Source organism: Tyto alba, unplaced genomic scaffold (genome assembly GCF_018691265.1).
Source record: "Tyto alba isolate M040663 unplaced genomic scaffold, T.alba_DEE_v4.0 Super-Scaffold_42, whole genome shotgun sequence".
NCBI lineage: Eukaryota > Metazoa > Chordata > Aves > Strigiformes > Tytonidae > Tyto > Tyto alba.
This window is the reverse complement of record NW_024881318.1, coordinates 38,299,686-38,321,669: the sequence shown is the minus strand read 5'-3', so window position 1 is coordinate 38,321,669 and position 21,984 is coordinate 38,299,686. Positions and strand designations below refer to the sequence as shown.

Genomic DNA, 21,984 nt, shown 5'->3' with positions numbered 1-21,984 from the left:
TTTTTGTGGTAGGAATGGTATTTTCACAGTTGTGCCTCACTGAGTAATACCAGCTCAGATTCTCAGAATGAAGACCTCTAAAATGGCCCTGTGGATTTTATGGCTATGGTGACTAATGGTAGTTTGTGTAATAAATGATAAATTAGCAACAAAATTACATAGCTAGTAACAATTACATTAACAAAAGGTATTTGTTATGGAGTTTATCAGATTGTTTGGATGCCATGGAATAGAGTTTCTGGTAGTTAGTTCTTTAATTTGATAATGAGTTAGTTCAAGAGCAAGCACTATTTTTCTCTCACTGTTGCATCTGATGGGACATCAGTCCTCTGCATAACAGATTGTATCTCCACCAGGCTTAGACAGATTGAAGCTTCACACAACAGGCCCAGCTCTTGCAGAGTGTGAATGACAGGTGCCTTTTTCTCTGCAAAGCAGCAGGAACTTTCATTGCCCTCCTACCTAGTAAGGAAGTGAAACAAAAGTTTCTTCACATTGCTGTTGGGAAAAATCAGAGCCCCATATGCCTGCAAATGGCAGGGGGAGGGTGGGGGGTTGGGGGACACGGCACACCTCAACTCTGGAGGCTGGAGGCTTAGGTGTCCCAATTTTGGTGTAGTAGGTTAGTGACCCCTGGCATCTTATCACCTCCCTCAAGTTCACAGGAGCTCTTTCTGTTGTGTTTTTAAAAATATCATTGGGTATTCCTCTAACTGGCCTCAGATTTCCTCTCTAAATATCACTCAGCCTTTTAGGAGCATATCCAAGCAATTAGCTCTTGAATTCTCAGTCTAATTGAAGAAGCACATATGACTGATTTCCCACAAGAAAGTAATTTAGAAACATGCACCAGTGTAGAAGAGACCAGGATGATCTTTCATATTCTGTCCCTGCTACAGTCTCTCAGAAATGTCATCTGCTGTGTTAGATTTTATTAACTCCAGAAATACCAAATTAACTCATCACAGGTGCATATATTCTTTAAAGCATCTGAGTGAATGAAGTCCTAGAAAACAAATTAAAAAATTACAATGCCAGAAATTCTGCTCTACTCATGCATCATCCTGAGGCTGTCAAAATACTCAAGGGTTACCGCTGCTTGACCTCAACTTCCCTGAAGCTGACTTGTCTATATCCAGTGTTCATCTGTAGCTAAATTGTAAAAAACCTGTACTATCTTATTGCTAGATATAATAATAATGATGATATTGAAGAGTTTTGATAGGACACTAGGCAAATTCAAAATGTCTTTTTTTTACATTTATTTTACGATGAATTATCTGGAAACAGTGGTGATACTGTTTACTTTAGTTTATTTAGAATACCAATATCTGTATTGCTAGCTCAACACTAGCACTGTAAACTGAGAACAAGAATGGTGTAGGCAGGTAATCAAACCTCTTTTACCAGTTCCTTCTACAGTTATTTATTCTCCTCTCAAGAGGAACAAAGTGATGCATCCCAATGTGCTGGGTTTTGTGGCAGGGTTTTGTTAGAGGGGGAGAGGGCTACAGTGATGGCCCCTGTAAGAAGCTTCTTGAAAGCTCTGCTGGCTTTTCACACCAGATCAGCATGGGAATGGCTGCATCCTGTTGGGAGGACTCACTGCAGAGGAGGTTCATGGAAGACTGTTTCCAGTGAGAGGGGAGCCACGTGGAACAGGGGAGGGATGTGCAGTGTTCGCCCCCCTGTCCCGAGCAGGAAGGAGAGGCGAGCTGGCTGTGACCCCCATCCCTGCCCCCTGCGCCACTGGGGGAGGAGGGAGAGAGATGGGGAGCACAGCTGAGCCCAGGAAGAAGGGAGGGGTATGGGGAGGCATTTTTGGATGTAGTGGCACTTCTCACTGTCCCATCTTGCCTGTTAGGTGTTGTCTTTTTCAGTGTTTGAATTAAAATGATGGAGTTTTATTTAACTTAACTAGTCTGTCTTTTGCCCATGACTGTAATGGCTGAGCCACTCCTCCCTGTCCTTATCTGGATTCCTGAGCCTTTTACTTTATCTTCTCTTTCACATTCCTGAAGGGGTGAATGAATGGCTGTATGGTGCTCAGTTATCCTCTGGGCTCAAACCACAACACCCAGCAAAGAAAAATACAGGTAAGAATGCCAGGGGACCTGCATGGATGTACAAGGAGCTCCTGGACAAGCTCAAGCACAAAAAGGAAGACTATAGAGGGTGGAAGTAAGGACAGACAGCCTGGGAGGGATACAGAGAAACTGTCCAAGCAGCCAGGGATCAGGTTAGGAAGGCCAAAGCCCTGATAGAATTAAATCTCACCACGGATGTCAAGGGCAACAAGAAATGCTTCTCTATATATGTCAGTACAGGAAGACTAGGGAAAATATGGGCCCTCTCCGGAAGGAAACAGGAGACCTGGTTACCTGGAATATGTAGAAGAGTGAGGTACTCAATGACTTTTTTCCCTCTGTCTTCACCAGCAAGTGCTCCAGCCACCCAAGTCACAGAAAGCAAAGGCAAGGACTAGGAGAATGAAGAACCAGCCACTGTAGGAGAAGATCAGGTTCAAGACCATCTAAGGAGCCTGAAGGTGCACAAGTCCATGGGACCTGATGAGATGTATCCACAGGTCCTGAGGGACCTGGTGGATGAAGTGGCTAAGTCACTATCTATCATATTTGAGAAGTCATGGCAGTTCAGTGAAGTTCCTGCTGACTGGAAAAGGGGAAACATAACCCCCATTTTTTAAAAGGGAAATAAAGAGGACCCAGACAACTGCAGGCCGGTCAGTCTCACCTCTGTGACTGGCAAGATCATAGAGAAGATCCTCCTGGAAACTATGTTGGGGCACATGGAAAACAAGGAGGTGATTGGTGACAGCAAACATGGCTTCACTAATGGCAAATTGTGCCTAAAGAATTTGGTGACCTTCTACAATGGTGTTACAGCAATGGTAGGTAAGGGAAGAGCAACTGACGTCATCTACCTGGATTTATGCAAAGCTTCTGACACTGTCCTACATGACATACTTGTCTCTAAATTGGAGAGACATGGATTTGGTGGTGGACCATTTGGTGCATAAGGAATTGGCTGGATGGTGGCTCTCAAAGAGCTGCAGTCAATGGCTCGATGTCCAAGTGGAGAGCAGTAACAAGCAGGGTTCTTCAGGGGTTGGTGTTGGGACTGGCACTGTTTAACATCTTTCTTGGTGACACGGACAGTGGAATTGAGTGCACCCTCAGCAAATTTGCCAACGACACCAAGCTGTGTGGTGCGGTCGACATGCTGGAGGGAAGGGATGCCACCCAGAGGGACCTTGACAGTCTTGAGAAGTAGACCCCTGTAAACCTCATGAAGTTCAACAAGGCCAACTGCAAGGTCCTGTCCGTGGTTCAAGGCAATCCCAAACACAAATATAGGCTCGGCGATGAGTGGATTGAGAGCAGCCTTGGAGATAAGGATTTGGGGGTATTAGTGAATGGAAAACTCACTATGAGCCAGCAATGTGCGCTCACAGACCAGAAAGCCAGCTGTATCCTGGACTGCATTGAGAAGTGTGGCTAGCAGGTCAGGGGAGGTGATTCTACCCCTCTACTCCACTCTTGTGAGACCTCACCTGAAGTTCAGCTCTGGGGCCACCAGACTAAGGACATAGACCTGTTGGAGCAAGCCCAGAGGAGGGCCATGAAGATGCTCAGGGGGCCGGAGCACCTCTCATATGGAGACAGGCTGAGAGAGTTGGGGTTGTTCAGTCTGGAGAAGAGAAGGCTCCAGGGAGACCTTATCTTGGCCTTCCAGTACCTAAAGGGGGCCTACTAGGAAGATGGGGAAGGACTCTTTATCAGTGAGTGTGGTGATAGGACAAGCAGTAACGGTTTTAAGCTGAAAGTTCATAGATTTAAATTAGATATAAGGAAGAAACTATTTCCTGTGAAAACGGTGAGGCACTAGAATAGGTTGCCCAGAAAAGTTGTGGCTGCCCTCTCCCTGGGAGTGTTCAAGACCAGGCTAGAGAGGGCTTTGAGCAACTTGATCTAGTGGAAGATGTCCCTGCTCGTGGCAGGGGGGTTGGATCTAGGTGATCTTTAAGGTCCCTTCCAACCCAAACCATTCTATGATTCTATGAAAATTAAAACCCAACTTAATTTTGGAATTTGGAATATAAACATGCAAGTGAAGGTGACTGGCAGCATTCCATTTCCTGAGAAAATATTTATCAATTTTCCCTTCTCATTAGGGAAAAAGAAAACAAAAACTTTAGTACAAAACAGTTTCCAAGGATAACCAGATTGCAGACTAGGAAACACAGAGAAATGATCCTGGAATTGATTTTGAACCTTGAATTGTACAAAGGATTGCTTGTACATTTCTGAAATATGTGGGTCATTTCTAGCAGACATATTCAGATAACACTTTCCACTTCAAAACCATGGTTGTATAATAACAGATTAAAAATATTAACAAGGATCCAGGTTTACATAAATCTATTTCTGAGGCTCTGATTTATTTCTTTTTTTTCTAAGAACAATTTGAAGGCCAGAGAGAACAGTTCACTTCAGCAGCCTTCTCTGATCTGATGGGAAATTAAGAACAGTATTTTAAAAATGAGACAGAAAAAGAGAATGCATGCCTTTCTCTGCAGCTCTTCTGTGTCCTTTTGCGCCTGCCATTATTCTCATGCATGGTCCATTTTAAGATATATATCTGCATATCCCCAAAATGCCAGATTCACATTTTGGCACAGAAACTAATAGGATGTACCCATCAGTAGTGCTCAGGGGGAGACTTATTTCTTATTACTGTATTTTAACATTAGCTGTTGATTAGGGTTAAAACTGCTAGAGTTTTTAAGCTATGGAGAAAGACACCTAGTTGTTAAGATGGCAACACTGAATAGAAAGACTTGAAAAACTTTTGAAATATTAATTGAACATGACATAGATTCCTGTTCTACTTCCTTCATTTTTCAGGAGTGCAGCAGAATTGGTTGTATCCTGTCTGATGTTCATATCAGGTGTTAAGCAGGATATAAAGCAGTGGCTGTTTTGAATCTGCAGCCATTAGATCAAATTAATTCTGTTTTTCATTCTCTTTACAGGAGTGCAGCTCATATTAAAACTTTTATAGGTCCCCTCTAAAATCCTTTCAAAGGGCTCTGGTCAAGAAGACTCTTTGAAAGGAGATCTTCTGTGGTAAAGAGAACTCCTGAAAGCTTAAATAGCTGGTTGTGCTTTAGCAAAGAATGCCAGGAATTCATTTCACAGGTGGGATGATTTTACCTCTGGAAATTCGGCTCTGAGTTTACAGGGTATTATTGCAGGATGGGTAGTAATTGGGGAAAATCTGGCAGACAGGGAGATTTTTGAGCCTGATGTGTAAACATAACTGCATAAACAATGTCTGATGCTGCAGTTCTGTAGCTTTTTTCCCAATCTGTCTTTGGTGTTTCTTAAAAGAAAGCATGTCCTGCTGTCTAAATAAGACTCTGCGGCTTCTTGTTTGTAAAACTCCAGCAGTCACTCACAGCACTGGAGAGAGCTGCACTGGAATACATGTGAAGACTGTGGTCTATTTTCGAAGCTTTTGTCTTGTACCACTTTGGGTTAAACTTTGGCTCAGGTTTTAATCCTGCAACTTTCTGCACTACGTTTTAAACTGCTAAGTAGGGCCTGGTTTCACTTCTTCATCAAGAGTTTAGCACAAACCCAAAGCTACCAAATGTCCAAAACTATCTAAATAGTGTTTTATGTTGGGGTTTTTTTGTGTGGTTTTTTTTTTGTTTGTTTGTTTTTGTTGTTTTGTTTTGTTTTGTTTTGTTTTTTAATTTCACTCTGGTTTTATACCTCTTTAATTCTGGGTTCCCAGTGTTTTGTTCTAAAATCTTCACAGCTGTGTTCTCTTGATTTGGAATTTCACAGACGCAAAATCAGCTCTTTGAATTAGATTCAAACACATCTGGTAAATATCTCTTTCACTTTTCTACTTTTTTCTCCACTCTTTTATAAAGAAATGTTATATATGTTTTCTCTGCACCAAATACAACTGAGAAAATGTCACTTTGTCATACTCCTTTTAAAGAAATATATTCTTTGTCACAATGAAGCCTCCATCCAAAGGGATCCTAAAACACAGTGTCTTAAAAATCTTTGAGAAGAGACCATAGTTTTGATATTCCATGCTAATATAGCAAAAATTTTCTCTTATAACATGATCTGTAATGTTAACATAATCAGTGTCTCTGTGCTGCTAAACCAGTACCTACATGCCCTCTTGCACCTGAGAGTTGTGCATGGAGCCAACAACATAGCTGCCATATTATTTCTGGTAAATTATTTCTTGTGGATCCCTGCATTACCAGTTTAGATCTTGTGCTTCCAGTCTCCTGTACTAATAATTCTATTGTTGTTCTCTAATATGAACAGCAAACCTCTTATTTTACTCTCCAGAATTGTACTACTGATTTGTTTAGGGATTGCAAGTCTATCTCAGCTCTTTGGGAAAATGTGGCATAATAATGTTTATTCTGGGACCTGCACTGTTGCTATTATTCACCATGCAGCTGAAGGCAAGAAGGTGTACTGACCTTTGTACTGGCAGAAAGAAGAAAATCTCTTTATGATATAACCATGAAGGCATTTGTATTAAAACCACGTGGGGTAAATTACTGTTACACTTGAGAAAGAAAAGACTAAATCGTTTAGCTAAAGCAACAGTAACAAAACTAGCATATAATGGAAAATTCTCTTCAGAAACACATTTTAAAGTTTTTTTTTCAGAAGAAGAACTGGACATGACTGAAAAATAATTGCAGAGGAATTCTGTAAGGCCTAATACAAAAAACATTAAGTCTTCCAGAGAGACAAAAGTGTAAATTCTAGAATGAGATTTAAGGTTGATTCACTGCTATTGAACTGTTTTGTTTTACCACATTGTCTTTCCTATTTTTTGTTTGCTGAGAGATAGGTTTAATGTAATTAAATATTCCCTGCTGATCTTCGTAGTTATATAAGTCCTGCTTTAAAAGCAATCCCTTTTAATTGTAATTGTTCCAAGATAGTCTTGCTTCCTTACTGAGCCCTGGACGGACACCTGGAAAGAGTTCACCAAGAACTGGGAAGCCTGTGTCTGGATACCTCAGTAGTGTTCAACCTCAGAAGGACATACACTGTCTTCAGTAAGGAAAACTTTTGAGATACCATCATCAACTTTTTGAAATATACAGTCATTTCCCATAACTGAGTATTTGTTGCCTTCTCCCTTTTCATCCCCTGCTTTTTCTTTTGACTTGTAGTCGTGTGATTAAGTATGAATAAATAATTTGGTCAAAATGAGTAGTTTTTACTTCAGTCAGCAAGATGTATAGTTATCCAATTATGAATTACAATTGGACATATGATCTGATTGGTCATATGTTCATGAATACATTTTTGAGCATATTTTATTAATAAAAAAACTAGAACTGTGTTGCTGCATGGTTTAATCAGTATATAAAGTGCCTATCTGTAGGCACTTGTGAGTGTTTCTTGAAAATTTCTTTCTTTGTGTCTTTCAGCTAACTTCTTTACCTCACCATCCCCATCCTGGCAAAACACTGGTCCCTAGCACACCCTGACCCAATAAACAGCAACACCCATCAGGCAGTGTAGGCAGAACAAGTGAATAGTGCTTGGGTAGATAAACAGAGAATCATGTCAAACCATCTTCCCCCTCTTGGCAGAATCGTCCCAGTCACATCATCCTCTCCCCACAAAAACAGCACTGCATTTCCAGCAATGCCTTGCTTCTCTTTAATCAAATTTCAGACCTAGACGTGATGTCTCTCATTTGCTGCTATTGATCACTGGCCTCATAAGTGCATAATTCTTGGAACAAAGATATTAAAAAGCCTCACAATAAAGAAAATAATTGCATGCAATTTCATGCCCTCTTTGCTGTTCCTTCCTGAAAAATTATTCTGGAATATTTTTTTTGTGGTGAGTCATTCCTGGGGACCTGTCATAGAAAGAAATCAGTCTTCAGTGGGAGGGAGAAAGGAGTTATGTTAAAAAACTGACAGAGTCAAGTCAGTGAAAATGTTGTCCCAGATAAACTTAATACAACAACATCTGCGTGAGCTACTGAAAATCACACAAAAGGAGGCAAAAAGCCTGTGGTGCAAAGAGTGTCAACTACCTTATCATGTAACAATGAGCTACATGAACTTTTTTTTGTGCAGATACTGCTTCCTTTCATCTGTTTTTTCTGTGCTTCAGACACTGAATCATGTTCAGGAGTTACTGCAAAGTGAGGGCTTGGGTGGGTGTCATGTCTCCAGTGGTGTGACTCCAGCACCAAGCTTCCAAAAGTGGAGACTCAAACAGTTTCCTCTCTCCTGTGCTGTGACTCCAATTTGAACCGAGATTGCTGCAGCCACTGCAGAGCACAAACCACTGTATGATCATGGCAAACTACAAAGGGTGTGTCCAGTGCCTCATGTTTTCTGTCCTCTCCAGCAGAGTCATGCAAGCATTGCCACCTAGGGCAGACCAGCCTCCTCCCCCGGGTGACCACTACTATCATGGCATGCTCTAGCATAACCCCAACTGAAAAGAGCGCTACTGACAGAGAAGTATGTGTAGAAGACAGGCAAAACCATTATGGCAGAAGAAAAATATTCCTGCTCCTTTTGGTAATTGGTGTCTGGTGTGGAAATCTTTCATTGCCTTCTGTTTGGTCAACGTCTATCTTCAAACATGCAACAATTTTGGTCTGTAAATCTCTCAGTTTTCATTGCTATGCCTAGGGAGGAGGAAAATCTGGTGAAAGGACATTCAAAGTTATATAATTATTTTAAAAGCTGTTGAAAAGAAAGCATAAAAACACACGTTCCCCTCCTGCTATAAGTCAGATTTGAACCAAGGTTGCCACAGCCACAACACATAGTACCCGCCACTGGACTGTCACAGCAAGCTGGCACCTTGCGATAAGTTTTGAACAGACATGGCAGAAAAATAAGATTTCTAGTAAAATATCAAATGTTGACAGCACTGAGTCATCAGAAAAAGATTTCTGTTGAGGCTTGAGAGTTAATGTTTCAAAACACAATAGTTCATGATAGAGGTATTGTAATAGTTATCTTTATTAAAGGTCTTGTATCTGCCATTTAGTCTCACTTTTTAATTCTGTGTCTGACAGTGATAACAAGAAAAGATTGATAATAGCAAGTATCTTCACAATTTGTTAATTAGTTTAAAAAGTGGAAGGAATTGGTGGGTACACCAGATGGTTGTGCTGACATTCAGAGGAACCTCATCAGGCTGGAGATATAGTCTGACAGGAACTCCATGAAGCTCAAGTGGAAGTGCCAAAGCCTACACCTGGGGACGACCAGTCTCATGCTCAAGTACATGTTGTGGGCTGATCAGTGGGAAAACAGCTTGTCAGAGAAAGCCCTGGGTGTTCTGGTGGACACCAAGTTGACCGTGAGCCAGCAATGTGCCCCTGTGGCAAAGAAAGTCAACAGCCTCAGGGGCTGCAGTGGGCACAGTGTTGCAGAAGGTCAAGGGAAGTGATCCTGTCTCTGTACTCAGCACTGGTGAGACACATTTGGGTAGTGTGTCCAGTGCTGGGCTCCCCAATACAAGAGAGACATGGACATACTGGAGAGAGTCCACTGAAGAGCCACTGAGATGATAAAGGGCTTGGAGCTTGGGGACGGTGAGAGAATTGGGACTTTTTAGGCTCAAGAAGATCAGGGTGATCTTATTAATGTGCATAAATACCTGATGGGATGGTAAAGAAGATGGAGCCAGGCTTCTTTCTCGTTTATGCAGTGACAAGACAGAAGGCAACGGGCACAAATTGAAATAAAGGAAATTCCTTTTAATCTAAGAAAAACTTATTTACTGTGAGGGTGGTCAAATGCCAAACCAGGTTGCCTGGAGAGAGTTTGTGTAGTTTTCATCCTTGGCGATATTCAAACCTGACTGGACATGGTTGTGGACAACACTTGTGGCTGACCCTGCTCAAGCCACAGTGGGACTAGAGAATTCCAGAGGGACTGGACAGCCTCAGTGACTCAGATTCTCAGCAAAGAAAAAAAAGAAAAAGAAAAACCAGCCCAGACCTCCTAACCAAAATAAAATGTCAGTGCTTGCATTTTTTTTTTTTTTTTGGGGGCGTAACATTTCTATAATGTATATCTGTGCTTAACAGCACAGGCAGTTGAGCAGAGGGAGTCCATGGGTGCCAAGAAATTGGATACTGAAAGCTTGACAACCTTCCCTGTCAACATCGTCAAAACCTGTGTGAGCCAGAGAAGTAAGTAATAGCTAGAGGTTGAGGATTTTAATTGGTACAAAAACATTTAGAACAAGTTTAAGTGTCTTCTCCTATGCTTTCAGAATTGACAAAGACATTGTAACATGGCTCTTGCCCAGTGCATGCGTGTGCTAAATCTTTGCTGGGAGTTAGAGGTACCAAATCATAGGTATGAATGGTTATATGTATAGATTAGCAATATTGCCTGGAATTTTCTAGCTTCCATTTTTGCCAAGGTGAATGGGTGTAGATTATATTGTTTCAGCCAAACTGCCTGTGATTATAAAAAAAGGAGTTGACTAGTTTTTCTTCTACTAACCACAAATAAATAAAAAGATATCAGTTTGCCAGTCTATTCAGCCTATGCTCTTTTTTCTTTTCTTTTTTTTTTAAGAACTCCACCCAGTGTTATTGGTTGTATGTGCTGGCATAATAGGAATATCCACAGTTATGCTGCAAATTAATTCAATTTCTAGGAGTGTATCTTGTCCTAGTATTTGCAGTGCTTGGATTTGATCCAGAGGTCTAAATTATTTTAATAGTGCACAAGGCCACATTTCTGCACCTGAACACATACATACAGCTTTATTTGCATTGCTTTGTAAGATTCTATGTGCTAAATTAAAGACTTTTACACCTGTAGCACTTGTGCACAGTCTCATGTTGATTAAATGCCTATCTATATCATATTTAAGGCCTACTAGCAGCCCAGTAATCTTTCTCTGTCACTTCCATCCTTCCTACTTCTCTTTTGTTGAAACCAAACCAGATTATTGTCAGAGAACCCAATGAAAAGTTACTGATTGCATGATACTGTGTGTCATTCAAGAGTGATTTTTAAAACATCTTAAACTCAAAAGCATGTTTGTGACATTAGTAAGTATGCCTCTGCCTTTGATTCAGCTTGTGCATTTGCAGCTGTTAACCTGACTCATTGCCTTTGGCACCAAGGGAAAAACTTCCTGCATTAGACTGTGTTAGAATGTCTGAATACAAAACATGACCTCTGGAGATTATTTGTTAGCATGTTAGTTATATTTCTTTAATCCACCTTGGCTGCTAACATCTAGGTAGAAGCTAGATTAATTTGGAAATTGAGAATCTCGGCCTAATGGTACTGAATACACATAGGTCTCCTTGCAATAATCTTGGCACACTGTGTTTCCAATATTTCCCCCACTTAAAAATAGTCCAGGAAGCAGTGGTTGGGCCTAACTTGGTAGCAGAAACAGAAGAAACTAAGCTATGATCACAGGCGGTAAGGTTGCCTTACATTAGAATAGACAATGACAACATCAAGGAAAAGAGAGTTCCAGAATAAGACAAAACACAGAGGCGAGTGGATTTGAGCTAAAGACACATCATTTTTTTTGTGTTCAGTGTGTGGCTATTTTGATATAGCAACACCTCTCAAGTGTATAAGTGTTCCAACTCACAGTGGTAGGGCAGACCGCTGCCCCAAGACAGCTAAGAGGCCATCGGGAGTACAATTTTTGGTATTGCAGGAAGTGTTAGTGTTACAGTTCAGATTGTGCTATTGCTGCCAGTAAAATCCTGTCACCCTGTCATCTGTCTTCCCCTTATGTTACTGCCTTTCTTTCCTTGTGTACAATGACTTAAATTTTCACTGGATTTAATTTCTATTCCCATGTAATTATATCAACATAGAGGAACCCACGGATAGATGTGATGAGTTATTTCCCTCTTGAATTATGACATAACATCTAGCAAAACAGCCCTAGAGTAAGAGGCTTTTTCCTGGGCTATGTTAAGCATGCAGAAGAGCAAATTCAGCTGCTAAGCACTGTGCACTTTTATAGGGGGAAAAAAAAAAAAAAGTGAATCTCCCTAAGGTATGTGCATTTCAAAACAACCTTTTTGATGAGCTAAATTCCATTGCAATCATTCTGATTACATGGTACCATTAAATGAGCCTGAAAAGTCCTTGTGGTTAAACTAAACACTATACAGTATTGTCCTTGCAACTGAGCAAAATGTACAAATTGAGACTCTTATTATACTTACATTCCAGTTGTCTGAGTTATTATGTGTGGAGAGATTATATGAGAATTCAGTGCAGTCTGTAGAATGCTAAGGATATCTATGCAATGTAATATTAGACAGGAAAAATATTTTGTTTTGAAGTGTGTGTTTTTCCAAGAGTTTAAAAAAAAATCCTTTATCAAAACCTTAGGCTGATGATGAACATCTCATAATTTTAAATCACTTTTAAAATTAATTTCTCATCTTGTGTTAGTACTGGCTTAATGAAAGAGCTAGTGAATGTTTTTTACTTAGACATGAATTTTCATAGTGTCTAAACAATACACTGGATAATAGACCTGACTTTAAGTAAATCTGGCTGGCAAATTAAACATATGTGAGCCTGAGGAAATCAGTAAAGCATCCTATTAGTCTGTTCAATTGGAACTCTTCCGGTGCAGAAACTTGCCTCACATAATGAGAAGAAACCAGAAGGGAACAGTGACAGTGACTGAAAGCTAACAACTATCCCATCCAGCTGTGTTTCAGTCTGCATGGCACACATATGCTAAAACTCGTATAAACTCATGACCAGTATTTATTTTACTTTTTATTTTTGAAAGTTGCTCTAGCTCCAAGGCAGTATAGAGGTGATACATCCCTCCATTATGAGCATGTCAGACCAGAACGGAACGTTGTGTGGAGAACCCTGGTTTGAAATCCTACCTTTTATACTCAGATTTGATGATGTAGATGCATGGATAGCTACAGTCAAGGCCATCTGTTTAAATGAACAGCAAAGTCTCACTTGCAAAATTCTCAGACTTTTAGGTGTTATAGTGCAGAGGAGCCAAGCAAATGTAGATTGCTTAGCTGTCCAGACAGTACTGTACTGCATCTCTTCAGAAGAAACTTTTCCATAAATAACTAAGGCAATGGTGGAAAAAATTTATGGGAGCTACATCTAACTTGATTTACAGCTTGTTCTATGGAAAGGATAACCATGAGGCAAAACCACAAAGAAAGTGTTCACACACCTCTCTTATGCAATAGTTACTTAACATTATGTGTAGAGGAGTGACAAAAATATTCAGAGCAGCTGTAATAATCTAATATTCATCAGGTCATTCCAATCACATAACCAGTCATGGTTGGTATGGGTGGTATTTAAGCATCTTTCAAATTAGGAAAAGGATTTCAAACCCAGTTTTTAAAATAATAGATTGTTGATAAAAAGAAAAACTAATTGAGAATGTATTAGACTCTCAGAAACTCAGCTTTCACAACACAAGTTACACATGACATTCAGAAAATTTTTAACAAGGTTTAGGTTTTGTTGTTGGAAATAAGCAGATCTCTCTGACTTGTTCCAAGAAGATCTATCTCAACAGAATTATGTAACAAGGAATTAAATGATCTTTCATTTGCAATTCTGCAGCCAAACAGCTTGTTACCTTCACCTTGTTCTAGGCAGCATTGGCCCCTTTAGCATCAGCCAGCAACCATAAATCCCCCCTCTCCCTATTGTGTGCATCCCAAGTTCCTGAGTTTCTTCAGTTTGAAAGATGTCGTTAGTTTTCTGAAATCGTAATGACTAGTTGTCTAATTCCTCTAATAAATGGTCATTTGCAGCGTAGCATAACCCTTTTAGCAATATATTGTTACTATCCCACGCCGAGCAAACACCAGAGGTGTGTGGATCAGTAGTACCATGCTCTGACAGGCACTCTGCTTTGTTGCCCTGATGGATATTTATGATGAAGCCTCTTGATAGCCAGATTTGCCTACCATTGCTACATCTCAGCACTTATCTTCACTTATCAGACTGTGCTCATTGCTGTAGCAGGAAAAATGCTACTAATGCCACATACAGTAGAACAAAAATGTTTTTTGTAAGGGAACACACACAGATTCCTTTTTGTCTTTCAGTTGCTTCCTGTAGGCCCTGATTTCCAGTGTCAAATCATGTCACAAGACAATTAACAAGAGACTAATAAAAGATAAGATTGCCTATAAACAGTTCAGTTATGTGGACTGTTGTGCAAATTGATCAAATCTTTGTGTATTTTTGCTAAAACTTGAAATGGTGCTTCATCTTCTGTAAAGTTGCTTTCAGGTTTCTTCTTTGAGCCTTTTTAGGGATATTACCACACCTGTTACCAATGTTTTTTTCAGAGAAAGCTGATGCTGGTACCACCAGCACTGCTATTACTCAGAACATCCTATCTTCAAGTCCATGTACATCATTTACACAGGACTACTCTTTCTGTTCTTCAGCTATCAGAAAGTCTTTTCTCTTCTGTTTTCAATGTTTCCTTCAGACTTAAAATGTTTTATTTCTGAAAACACCCTCACAAGCATAGTGGATGATATATTATAAATATATCACAGATTCATTCTGTATAATGCTGACAACACAAATTTAAGCATTAAGCTAAGAAAATACTATCACTGCCAGTGAGATAACAGCAGTCTACCAGTGGGCCCAGGAGAGCTCAAATTAATTTCCCTGTTGATATTGTTCCATTGGCAACTGGCAGATATTGGCTACATACATTCTAGCATTTGCTCTGTTTCTGTGAGGCTTTTTGTATTGCAGTAAGAAGATACTACAAATTTTGTTTTCTTTTTTTTTTTTTTTTTTTTTTATGTGCCATCTTATATCTCTGGAGATAGCTTTTGTCAATTAAGTTGTGACCCTTATATCGGCTGCACTGAGAACTCCCTAAGTACCAGCTCAACAACATATGCAATAAATCCTACATAAATGCATTTTCTATTCTTGTTAACGAAACCGTAGATTTTAAAACTTATTCTAATGTCAGTTAACTGGTGTTAAAATAAGGGGTTTCAGATTATTAAAGTCAGATTTTGTTGTGCTTATTACCTCCTGAATATGCTAGTTGGGGTTAGGAAAGTGGTGCTTAGGGGATGACAAAATGAGAGCTACTGTTAGTAGAGCCCATTTAAACTCTGGAGGTGACAGAACTTTCTAGTGCTTTCAGTCCTAAAGTTAAAAAGACATTATACTCCATGATGAGGTCTTTTATTATGTCTACTAAATGCAAACCAAACAAATAAACAAAAAACCCTGCCCAAATCCCACACATACATTGTTAAAAAATTCCCCAATTATTTAATATGCTACATACAGCTAAAAGTGGTTAATATCCCATATTCATGATGTTTTGTTATGCTGCAAACCTGCAGAATATAAAAATTATCTCGCTCAGATTTGCATGGTAATTAAGGTTTACCTAGCAGGAGTTCATAAGGAACAGTCACAATAATGTCAAACTTCGGGCCTCCTAGAGAAATCTAACCTGTGACACCTCTCTCTGCATTCAACTGGTCTGAAAGAGATTTTCTTATACTGAATAAACATTTTTAGAGAATATCTACTTTTAAAAAAGCTCAAACAATTGGTCAGTTGATATCTGTAAAATAACAAGATGTTAAGCAACCAGCAGGTTAAAAGTCAGTCCAGGAACTGGATAGTATCATAATCTAAACCTCAGAACTGAATTAAGAGCATTGATTAACACCATTTGATCCCAGAGAGTGACTCACATTATTAAAATAGTACTATTCACTGGCTATTAAGTGATTGAATAAACAGAGAATTATTATTTAATAGTGATTTTACCAGTTATGACTACATCTTGAATAATTGAAGGGGTCAGATTATTCACTGATATGATCTGATATGTTTCAATCTGCCCTTAATAAGTACTTTTTTGGCAAAAAGTGTTTATACTGGGGCCAAAAGAAAAGTGACAAGGTTTACTCTGTAAGCAGGAATGCTGTTTACCAAATCTTTCCTCATCATGTTCCTCAATATCTTTCCCTTTTTGATGTACATCAGAACCATATTAAATATGTGATAGGGGGAGAGCTTTTAGAGTGTTTGGGCCTGTAAAGTGACTGCAGTTTCACATGCTGTTCTGACTGTAATTGAACTAAGTCTATTTCTGACACCTCTCATTTGTTAATCACTGCTACTTTCACCAGAGGTTATAACCAGTTCACATCTACCAATATAACCAGACATGTGCTCACCTTCTAAGGGGACTCTCAGCATGATACATATTCCCCAAACATCTTTCATGGTAGGAAAGACTGGTTATGAGAGAGATATAAAAACTTCTGATTTTGGAGGATAGTGACAGGGAATGATAGTATTAACCTAGCTTAGTTGTGCTAGAATATCATGGTTGATAACTTACCTGTCTGTAATATGAAAGGGACCTGGAAAATTTGCCCTAGACTTGCAACACTGACCACAGTAGGCAAGTAATTCAATCTACATATAATTAGGTTTTCCACTTGTAAAATGTTTCTTAAAGTCACTGTGAGAGTTTAATTTGCTAATATTGTCAAATACGCGTTTCTCAGAAGAAATGGTACGTTGTCTGTAATATCTGGATATTAATTAAATTATATAAATGATACATTAGTGTAATTTCAAAATAAGATATAATCCTAAGTATAATTAAAAAACTCTTTTTAGGATGCATTGGTAGCAATTACAGTTACAGGATCCTGATATTTATGCAATTAAGTAATTACAAAACAAGTTATTACATGAGCTGTCTTAAATTAATATAACCTGAAAAGGTTAAAGTAACCCAAGACAATTAATCTCTTCTTCTGCAATGACCAGTACCATAAAACATTTATCAAACATGACCTTATCTTCCCTCATTTTGCAGTTTACTACCAGTGTCCTTAGTCTACAGTGCGTTAATTGCTGTGGTATTTTGTGAGGAGAGCAAAGCATTGAGAGCCCAGAAATCTGACTTCCGTTCTCTCCCAGTCCTCAGCAAGACATATAACTGTAACTCCTTATTTTTCATATCTGTAAAATCCAGACAACAAAGTAAAACAATCATGGCTGATAGAAAAATGCTTTGCAAACCATGGATGAAACACATGAAAGAAAGTCACCCACAAGCGTGTCATTTCAAAACTAGTATATATAACACTGTCCTAAATGTGGCTCGAACGCAAATACCTGACAGCAGTCTCAACGATGATAATTGGTTGGAAGCATTTAAAGCCTTCGCAAGTATGAAACATTACAGTTTCATCGTTTTTCTGAGATATTATTGCCCTGTACAAATAAGTTAAAGCAAAAAGATGTAACTGACATGCCTGTCATGACATAAACTTTTACAGTGTCTCAAGTAACAGAATTGATCCTGATTTTAGACTTTACTTTGACTAAAAGTGTAGCACAATGACATTATTAATACTATCAAACACATAGTATGGGACTTTTTCTTTGTATTACTAGATTACACAAATGTGTTTTCACTTAGTTACGCTCCATGAAAACCATTCCAAACTATTTATCTGTTAAGAATTAATAACTTCATGTAATTTTGACTTACAAAGCCTGGTTAGACAATGCTTTTTTTTCCCCAAAAATCTTAAACAACTCAATATTTAACCGAGCATTTTTTCTGGGTAAAACAAGCTCCCTCTGCTGGATCTGCAGAAAAGAGTACGGATCTGCCTAGGTCCTGAGGACGAAGGCTGGGCATTGATTTGTGCTTCGTCATTCATTTTAGGAAAGTGGATTTTCTTATTGATCATGCTTGTTAAAAGTGCCACTTAAACGACAAGGGGTCAAAGCTTTATCTACAAGGAGTATTGAACCATTTATGAACTACCAGAACCACTGGTGAAGACTACTGGCTGCAAAGGGACAAAGGGACGTTTCCCAGGACTAATGTTTTTCACTGGTCATTGGAAAGCCGCCCCCTTCTGTGGAAAGAAAATAAGATTTTGAATAGTAAAGGAAACCATGTTATGACTCTCAACCCTAAAGAACTTCATGCACTGCCTGCTACACCTCACATCTGTCTTTCCCATGACAGCAGAAAAATAGCTCAGGCCTCTCTTTCAAAAGTATGAGGCAAGTTTAAAAATCATGAGATTTTATATGAAACCATTAAGACACCAAGAAAGCACATTTTTGGATTGGTTTTGCAGAAGGGGAGAACAAAGAAATAACTACTTTTTGGTGTGCTGTTTTCTTAATGAAAACTGAGATGGTATCCTCACAATTTTATCAGTACTTTATTTATTAATTATAATTATATGTTTATAATTATTATATAATTCTCAGTCTCCAACAGTTTCTTAAGGAAAAACACCAAATGTCATGAAAATCAGAGTTAAATAATAACATACAACAAAACTACAATTCATAAAATCTGCAACCAAGTTCTCATTTTTTGAAGTTTGATAAAAAACAAAAATCAACTATGACAAAATGTACCCTTCTGAAATACTGCTTGGCCTTTTGATCATTACTCTCCTTGGACTCAACATATTCAAGCTGCTGTATATGAACCAAGATGCTTCTAAGATGTGTGACATGTTTCTATTCCAAGTTGCAAACTTTCACTGATGTTTGTAACATTCTGTCCTTACCAGGAACTGTGACTAATTAAGTCTAGGAAGCTCTCTTGGACAGATCAACTTGTCTCCAAAACAGACAGAAAGCATGTTCCTTATTAAACTGTATTATTTTGCACACCTAATTTAAGACCTGCTTTGCATAAATCTCACTGTGTCTCATTCCTCCTCCCTGCCTCTTGTAGCAGTCTAATACCTGATTGTTACATACCTAGACCTTTTGAAGTTTTTTTCATGTGACTTAAATTTTGACCCATAATATGCATTTACTGAAGAAGGAACAAAACAGAAAGTGCAAAAGGAACAAAACTGTCTTTCTGCATAACTGTGGGAACTCTTTGCTTTGTTACATGGTTACATGGCCCCAGGGGTGGAAACAGCCCCACCATTTGTCATGGACTAAATTAACGGACATTTTAAAGGGACATTTTCAAGAACATAAAGAGATATTTAAACAGAATAGTAAAGGAAACTAGAGGACAATTGTGTGCTTCAGAATAGAACATGTTTAGATCTGCATGTTACCTTCTATTTCTTTGTATCTAAACAGACACTGTTAACTACCATAGAAAAGAGCTATTCTTAAACAAGATGAGATTAGTAGACTGTGCCACCATCTCCTATGGGAAAAAGCTTCTCAGGAATCATACAATGGCTAAGGTTGGAAGGGACCTCTGAAGGACATCTCGTCCAAGCCCCCTACTCAAGGAGGTCCACCTAGAGCAGGTTGCCCAGGACCATGTCTAGATGGCTTTTGAATATGTCCAATGACAGAGACTCCACAGCCTCCCTGGACAACCTATGCCAGTGCTCTGTCATCCTCAGTGAAAAGGTGTTTTCTGATGCTCAGAGGGAAGCTCCTGTGTTTCAGTTTGTGCCCACTGCCTCTGGTCCTGTCACTGGGCATCACTGGAAACAGCCTGGTTGCATCTTCTTTACATCCTCCTTTCAGGTATTTACATACATTGATAAGATCCCCACTGAACCTTCTCCTGCATAGATGGGACTCAGATGGCCACTGCTTCCTTCTTCATGCTGTATCTCTGCTCTGGTTAAGGGGAAACTATCCCTAGGTGTGTTTGCTCATGCAGAGAAAGAGCTCAGCCCATCTATGAACAGGACACATGTTTCAATGCATCAGAGAAGCAACACTATAGACATGCGGAAGCCAGGTATTTTGACTGTGGTTTTCTGAGAAGTGTTTTCACTGACAGCATGAGATGGGGAAAGTCCTAGTAAAAATATTGCCATGTCTGCTATTAGAGTTTTTTTGTGGCGCCCATTGGGCAACCTGCCACCAGAATTAGGTAAATCAAAGCCAGATTTTGTAACTCTAAAGCAATTCTCACTGTCACCACGAAAAAGGCACTACTGCTAATACAGGATAGCTCCCAGAACATCCTGGGGATAGGCCAACTGCAGTAAAGGATGGTGAAGTGATAATCTGTTCGAAGTAGGCACTTCCCATGTATAATGAGATGCTTCTTTTATCAGATCTAGTATTAGCATGCTATGACCAGCCTTTCCCTCAATAGATGCACAATTCTAACCCCAAAAGCAGGTTCAAACAAAGGAATAGCATTGTAGGGAAGCAAAGAAAGTAAGAAATTTCAGCATATGCTTGGATTCAGTTCCTTATGAGTCCGGCAGCTAGCTTTTTATTTGCAATCAAAAGATTCATAATCAGAAAATTTGCAAGCAAAAGATTGCTTTAAGCACTTCTAGCACCAGACTGATTCCTGCACAATGTCACAATTATCCAGTAACAGATTTCATAATGCTGGTCACTGCCTTATGAGCCTGGAGGTCCAGAAAGTTTTCCACCTACTATATAGTTTGTCTATACTATCTATATCTCACCAACCTGGCTGTAGGTATCCTACAGGAGTTTTCTTGGAAGGCCTCACTAAACTGAGGTAAACAGTATTCACTGCTCTCGTCTATATAGGATGTTAGAGAGGGCAATCCAGTTGGACAGGTATAATCTGTCCTTGCTAAATCCATGCTCCCAATCACTTTATCCTCCTTCAGTCATCCAAACATGGCTTCCCGGAGAGTTCACTGTGTAATCTTACCATGAACTGAGGTGAGGCTGAGCAGCCTGACATTCCCTAGACCCACCTTCTTGCCCTTTTTGAACAAGGCTGTGAATCGTTTATTTTTTTCAAGTCATCATAAATCTCTCTGAAACACCATGACACTTTGAAGACAGTACAGACTGTCTTGCAGGGACATTGGCTGCTGTGGTTTAAACCTGGCTGGCGGCCAAACACCATGCAGCTGCTCACTCGTCATATCCCACCCTGAGGGGTGGGGGAAAGATTTGGAAGGGTGAAGGTAAGGAGACTCGTAGGTTAAGACAAAAGAAGTTTAATAATTGAAATAAAATAAAATAATAATTATAACAATAGTAATAAAAGAAAATAAAAACCAGTGATGCACAATGTGATGGCTCACTACCTGTTGACGGATGCTCAGCTAATTCCTGGCTAGCAATCCCGCAGAAGAGAAAATCCCAAAACTGCAGACTCAGGAGAGAGAAAGTCAGCTTCCTGGCCCATCCTCATCTATATACTGAGCAAGATGTTTTATGATATGGAATATTCCATTGGCCAATTTGGGCCCGTTGCTCTGGCTCTTCTCCCTCCCAGCTTCTTGTGCACCTGTACAGTAGCAGGATATGGGAAGCTGAAATGTTCTTGATTTTCTTAGCAACAACTTCTACGAAACCCCATACTGAATCCAAAACACAGCACTATTCTAGCTACTAAGAAGAAAAATTAGCTCTATCCCAGCTGAAACCAAGACATCAGCCAGCTCCCACAACATCCTGAGATGCATGCTGTTTAGTCCCATGAACCTGTCTGTGTCCAACCTGCTTAAGTACTCCTTAACTGAACCCTCCTCTACCCTGGGTAATGATTCCTTTCCCAAGGCCTTGACAGTAGGCTTAGGGACCTAGAAGTACTGATGACAAACACCACCAGTAAAAATCAAGGCAAAGAGGTCACTGGGTGCCTTAACCTTTTCCACAGATGCCCTTATGGCTGGTCTTCATGTCTCTTGATAATTTCAACTCCTGCTAAACTGGGCTTTCTTAACTCCATCTTTCCATCTTTTTTGCATCTCAAAAAGTTCTTAGAGCTTTGGTCTGTATTGCATAACTCCTAACAAAGGAACCTGTATGTTATTTCTAATGTTGCTTTTGGCTGACCCATTCTTCCTTTCATGCTGGTAACACACAAAGGTGAAATAAACTACTCAGTATACAGTTCCAGGGTCCAGGGCTACTGCTCAACATCTCTCAACCCATCCTAC

At 39.5% G+C, this 21,984-nt stretch overlaps 1 protein-coding gene across 6 annotated transcripts in view; it reads left to right on the top strand.

Annotated features, from left to right (window-relative positions):
* Window positions 1-21,984, top strand: part of NFIB (nuclear factor I B) — a 277,174-nt gene that overhangs the window by 46,884 nt on the left and 208,306 nt on the right. The window lies entirely within an intron of this gene.